Consider the following 7,303-nt stretch of genomic DNA (forward strand, 5'->3'; position numbering starts at 1 on the left):
AAACCCTGAGAATTGTGAGAGTGAGTAATTCACATTGATATTCTTCCTCTTTTCCCTGTTCCGAATAATGTTTGTCTTTTTCATTCACTAGTGGGAAATACCCTGTTTTTAATTTTCGTCTGCTGTCCCTGGCCAAGTTTCTGAGTCTTCAGCTCATTTAAAGCTGTTCACATGGATACAAAGCTACTCGCCAGACCACACGGACACAACTGGCATACAATAAACACCATTCCTGTCCTTGCTCCTAGAACTGGAACAATCACAGGTCACTCCACAAAGCTGGTATGGCACTGGGCTTTAAAAGCTAGTCAATGTCATTTGGTGTTACTGGACAGTTTAAGTTACTGATTGAAGTTTGAAGTTTTGGTTCTTCTTGAGGCTACTGTGGAAGAAGGGGGTTAGTGTGAATTTTTTAACAGGAAGGGAAAGGTGCCTTGGTTTGGATTTTTTTTTTCAGTTCATTGCCAGCCCACAGGAAATGCCAGTCAGACACAAATCTGTTTTAAGAGCCTCAGTGTCTGGGTTGGATCATTGGGCTCGACAAAGACTACAAAAGTCACACCGCTTGGCTCAATTTAGCCATGTTGGATATGTAGTCTCTTTAAAATGCAGACACAAATTTAAATGAACACTGATATAACTCATTTTTTGGAAAGAACAATATAACACAGTATAAGTACAAGTTTTCCCCGAATGTGATGAATTCCTAAAGTTATTTCTTCACAAGGCCTTAATTTTAGGATATTTAAAATACTTTACAGAGATTGCTTTTTAATTGCTTTCTCAGTTAAACATAACTGATTAAAGCAAAACATAAATTAAAAAGATTCTTTGCCAAACTATTTATACTGAATTTTGCCCAATTCAAATTAGGCCAAACCACTTGTATGTAGAATCCCTGTTAAATATAAGTAGAGCCTTTGCTCAAAATTAAAGCATATGCCGCTTCATATGTGGTTAACCTAAATGTCATCCTCAAACAGTTTTGGCAAGTGCTGTACACTCGTTTGAAAGATGCCCAATAGACAATGGCTTTACTTGATTCTGAAATGATTCTGAAATGAACAGCTCAGCTATCATTAAAACTTCAGCTGGATAAAAGTGCTGGGTGGAGGACAGCCTGTGCTTTGGTAGGCAGGAAGAAGCATGCATCAGTTAGAGGATACTAATGGAAATACTACACAAACTTTTTCCTTTGAATTCATACACATTCACAGGTAACCTAAAACACAACATCTAAAAAGTTACAAACGCTATTTTTTATTACGTATTTTTTACCTGATAATATGTGATTGCATTTACCTTAAATTACGGTGTGCGATGTGGTGGTCTGTTTGATACCAGATGAGCATGGGTTCCCTGTTGAGTCTGGTTCGTCTCAAGGTTCCATCCTATTCCCATCTCCATTGCCCTCGGCTTTCTTATTGGGGACAATCTGATAAATATGATTTATACACACTTTCTTACACTTTTCAAACGCATTACCAGATTTTTTATTTTGTAAAGCTTATGTGCATTGTTAAAAGCACTATATAAATAAAACTAAATTGAACTAGTGGCCAATTTATATGTAAAAATGGATCCTTATCCTCCTAGAACCACTCTTTCACAGATTGAGTCCTGGAATATGACTTATCTTCACTATTAAATATAGCTGTAATTTCTTTGTTTTTTTTTTTTTTTACGATGCAACTTCACCAAATAATTAAGTGAACTTTGAGAATGGTCATAATGTTTTTTTCTGACCATTTTTAAATAAAGTTCATGGTTCGACATTTCTTAACCCAGTAATTTCAACAAACTTGTTTTCTTTGTGAAACGGCAATTTTTATTTTCACCAGGCAGAGTAGCTTTATTTATAACCAGAGGCCCAAAGACTTACTGGATATGGTCATGTTATTTTATGAAAGCACAAAAGCAACATGTCAGGTTCAAACCAACACAATGTGTATAGTAGATTTGTCTCCGAGACTGAATTGGGCCACATGCAGCACAACGAAATCAGAAGTGTAAATCGCCATGTGCCCAAAAATCATGCAATGAAGTAAACATCCAGCAAGCGTGGCTGTATAAGGGCTTCTATTTCTCTCGACTCCTGCCCTTGACCAAAGAATGTTCCAGAGAGTGGTGGCTGGGAACGACGCCGCGCAGCCTCAGACAGGCCATCACACGCAGAAGCCGCAGGCTCCAGTCCGATCTTCTCTGAACCCTGCTGATTTGGTAAGAATTCAAAAGCCTAAGAGACTAAGCACATCTTTATAAATGCTCTGTACCTTGTGTGGAAAAAGAAAATGAAGGAACATCACACAGCAGGACGTTGCTTTTGTGAGTGGGTGATGGTGTGTGGTTTAAACATCTTGCAGTTTGTTTTGATTGTATGTGCATAAAAGAGAATTTCTATTTGTCCACATTTTTAAATAACTACATCTGAGTTTCTTAATTTACCCTCAGTTTTCTGGTCACGCTTTTTGAGTTGAGGCATCTCTGATTCCGATGCCTTTACTTGAATGGGGAAAACACAACTTACTGAGTGTTCCAGTCTATTTCTACACATCAGCTGTCATGAAACTTGCACAATAAGATTCCACTGCCTACCACAGTTCAGTGTTAATTATACTAAGATGTGTAACTTCACATACAGTATATAATTGTAGAAGAGCAGGAATTTTAGTTCAGATGATGTAAACAATAATTTTCTCCACACAGTGGCTTTTGTGAATATTTGGAGGTATGTAGGATTAACTTTCATCTTCTTAAACAAATGCACACTTAATGCCTCTTTTATTAGGAACACTATACTAATACTGGTACTAATACAGAGCAGCCCAGTTCATCATGGCATGGATTTCTCATAAGGTTTTGTAAAACATTCCTTTAAGATTCTGGTCCATATTGACATTGATTGCATTGCATATTTGCTACAGATTTAAGGTTCAGCCTGCTGTAGTTTTAAATTTTTTTCCCTTCTCAAGGTTTGATTTGTTCTGCACTCTGGGATGCTTTTCTGTACACCATGGTTGTAAAGAATGTTTTTTTTCTGAGCTATCACAGGCTTCCTGCAGCTCAAACCCAATCTGGAAATTCTCCTCTGAACTCTCATCAAAAAGGCACTTTTGCCTAGAGAGAAAGAGAAGAAAGGACATTTTGTCTGCATGAGGATAGTCATGGAACACACTCATAAATAGGCTATAAATAAGTCATACTGCAACATTCCTCATAGTGCTGGACAGATACACTCTTCGCCATTTTTTCTTCGCCACTTTACTGTAAACTGACAGAAGACAAATGTGTTTTTGCATATGGTTTCCTGACCAACCTTATGATATTAACAGTTTCAGAATTTGGAAAATAGCAAGTGTTGTCCATGGGATAAGTAGCTACTTTAAATCTCAACCTGCCTGACCACCATGTTCAGCGACAGCTACTTGGATGAGAGCCGGATAGCAAAGGCTGCTAAAGTACCATTGAGATCATCCCTTATGCAAGAGAAAAAGAAAAACTTAGCCAACTTGTTATTTTTATCTACTGTGGAAGACGCCAGCTATGACTCTGTAGCTGAATGTTTATGTGCTATGTGTGCATGTGCTGCTTTTCCTGTTGGAGCCTCACACCAGCAAGGGCCTAGCCTCACTATTGTCTATTGTCCACCGCCTGAGCCTTGCTTCCTGACAGGCCAGAATTCACGGAAATGGGAATGCAGTCCAAACACATTCCTGGAGTTACACCCCCACCCCTGTCTCATTGGACCCCTCCATCCAAGAAGCGTAGTGCTCAGAGAGGGTCCACTCCCAACAGGATGTTAATTAGCGACACACTCTTCAGGAAGTCAGGGAGGGAGCAGGTGGAAATGGAGACAGATAAAGTGAGGATTCGTTCTCAAGCACACAAATAATCATACAATGGTTGCTAAAATATGACTGCTCTTTATTTTTTTGTGCAGATTAACAACTTTCAGTCCTAAAAAGTCTTAAAGCCGAACAGTCCCACCCTCCCCACATCTACCCGTTTTACCACGTTCCTTCTCGGATCGCAACATCTGGCTTTTATAATCCAAACGTACACCACTTTCCAGTCCCTAATGGAACTTGAATAGGAGGCCTGGCATCACAATTAAATAAATATTTGCTTTGTTAGGAGAACGTTCACGCAGGAGAATATGAAACAAAGGTTTATGTAAGTTGTGTCTTTTGAAACCAGACGGAGGATGTAATTAAAATTTGGTAAAAAAAAAATATATAATATTAATAATAATAATAACCACAAACACTGCTACCAGTATTATAAAAACATTTACTACATATACTACTCACACAAATATTTTTCTACATTTACTACACATCCACATACTGTACTCTGCACTAAAAAGGAAATGTGGATCAGGAAACAGCCTTTATAAATACAGGTCTGCTAAGGGTTTCAGCAAGCTAATAATTCACAGCAATGACCCCTAAAACATTTTTCATTTTACAGTCTGCAAACAGTGAGCAATTCTGGACATATGTGCTGAATGAGTGTAAACCACAGCAATTTAACCCATTTGGAGAATCTTTTGAATTCAGTTAAATGCAGTAGAAATTAGATTTAAATATGCATTGTGTACCCATTTCTAAAGGGGGAATATCACTGAAGCAGTAATAGATTACTACTGTGATTAGAGCATTGCGGGGACTACCACAAGAAATACACATAGTTAATCATTTAAAATGTTACTGGGGTTCAGTAAAAAGATTTCAAATGACATTTTTCTAGTCTTTGGGTATGCCATTAATTAGTTGTTTATTTTGCATCCTTTAACTTGCAAATAAAATGCAGCCATTTCATATGTAAATGTTAAAGTGGTTTTCTTTACTGGGAAACAGTCTATTATCCACCCTGCCCAAGCTCTTTCACCCTTTTCCTCTATGCCTCTCTGTGTTTCAACTTTATGATTTCATAATATTTCAGTTACTGTCTATTAGAAAACATGCATACTAATCCTGATACCTTCAAAGTACAATATTTTATTCCAAAAAGCACTGTATATGCATTTCAGTCTAGTTATGACCCAGACACACAGTAGTAATCATATGGGTCAGAACAGGGCCAAAAGGCAAGCAACCCCACGCACCATGTGAGAACACAGACTCAGTGTTTCCAAAGCACAGCCTTCAGCGTCCTCGGTGATTTGGCTTGTATTTTTTTTATTTGTTACAGTAATGTTTCTCTCATCATACACAGGAAACGGCACCATGATCCATATCTGTGCAAAGAGATGCTGGTGTAGTCTAAACATAGAGAGAACACAGAGACGCAATCTCGCCTGGCTGTTTGGTCACCAGACATGGATGCCAGCCATATTCACCGAATATCAAAAGCAGCTTTCTTCTTACCTCATTCACTGTTTAAAAAGCAAAACAGAGCAGGAGAAAGAAAGGCAAGGAATCAGTGCTCGGCGAAACAAATAACTGTTACAGAGGTAAAAGCCCTGAAAAATAAGAGGCATACCACCTAACCGACACTCGAAACAAAGTCACTTTTAGGAATCTTATGCAGATCATTTCAAAAAATTATTGTTTTGTCAAAGAACATTTTAACAATATGAGAAAAAAAAACAGTAATTCTTAACTTGCTTAATATCTTGAGTTGGAGTGTTCCTCAAGTGAACTGTGGCATTATAAACTTTAGCATGCACTGTTTGTTGTCCCAATGCTCATTACAAAGTAATGCTGCACAGAGTCAGCCCCAGGACATCCATCAACCTTGAGCTTAATAAACATTTCCATGATAAGCTAAAAGTTCAGCTCTGGATTGGTTCCCTTTTGGCTCTCCTCACAGCACAGGAATCACAGCTGAGGGGCCTGAATACCAGCGGTTTCTGTATAAGGGGAGTGCAAAAGGAGCTGAGAGAGAAATACTTTAAAAGAGTAAGTATGTGCAATGACCAGTGGTTAAGAAAAATTCTGTTTTTAAACCTACACAAAAGGACAAAGCCCTCTAATTATGGAGGTTTTTAAGGCAGGTTATAGGTGCAAATAAAATAAGATCTCCAACATATGGAGGGATGCTTTGAACTTGGGAGAAAGGAAGAGAAGGAAGAAAGAAGACAGGGTAAGATGGATTGTGGAAAAGTCAAATGTGTGGAGCACAAAGGCTAAAATGTAATGTGGCCTCTCTTTGGGGACCAACATCTGAACCTTTTCCAAAAGCTACACGTTTTTTTCTTAGCAAATAGCTGGCATGCTTGAAGCGAAGCATTTTTATGCTGAGAAGCTAGGTTGCTTCAGTGGACATAAATGAGGAACGTATGAACACATTCGCGAGGAATGAGCATAGTCAAAGAAGAAACACATTTTGAAATCATTTTATTGGAGTTTTGATTTTGAAAAACTACTGCATTCTTTGCATTCTCTCTGGAGACCAGAGTGTATATCAGTATATCAACCTGCAGTGTATCAATCCAACTGTGCTCACAGAATTGAAAATAACTGATAATAGAACTCTCATTGATTCTCTCGGTTCATTTGCATAAAAACCTTGAGACTAAGGTATTTAATTACATTTGGAAGTAAATATGTCAGCTTGTGTTTATGTGTCTGTCCAAGTAAAAGCAGTAAGACTAGCTTAAGGTTCTTTTGGCTAAGTTTAAATGATATCTTCAATGTAGTAAGGTTTACTAGACAGAACTATTAAACTATATAAAAACTATAGATGTCTACAATCCCCCCCCCCCCCCCAAAAAAAAAAAAATGGTGGAGAGAAAACCAACTGGATATTTACAGAAGAGGATCGCCTTGGGTCTGTGTGAGGATGGAGTTTGTATGTTCTTTGTGGGTTTTCTCCAGGTACTCCGGTTTCCTCCCACAGTCCTAAAACATGCAGGATACGGTTAAATTGCCTGTAGTATCTGAATGAGCATGTGTGGTCACTGCGATGCATTGGCACCCCATCCAGAGTGTAAAAGTCTCGTGGGATAGGCTCACGAGAAAAAAAAAAAGCGGTACAGACGATGAATATGTGAATAAGTGAGTGAGTGAGGATTAGGGACACCATTAAAAATTGTTTAATTGAATAATTATATTATTCGGACTTTTTTGTCAGTACTCTGAATTGTTTATGTAGAATTTTGACATCTTTTTTTAAGATGGCCCTAATCATCATCTGTAGATGTTATATGCTGTAATAAAAATAAAAAGATTTATACAGGAGTTGGGGAAATAATATTAGTACATGTTGAAATACATACAGTAATTGATATTTTTTATTTCAGATGATAATTTATTGTATTTCACATACGTTTGGGATCACTTTCTATCTCCAATTTCTT

The sequence above is a fragment of the Clarias gariepinus genome, chromosome 14 (genome assembly GCF_024256425.1).
Source record: "Clarias gariepinus isolate MV-2021 ecotype Netherlands chromosome 14, CGAR_prim_01v2, whole genome shotgun sequence".
Lineage (NCBI taxonomy): Eukaryota > Metazoa > Chordata > Actinopteri > Siluriformes > Clariidae > Clarias > Clarias gariepinus.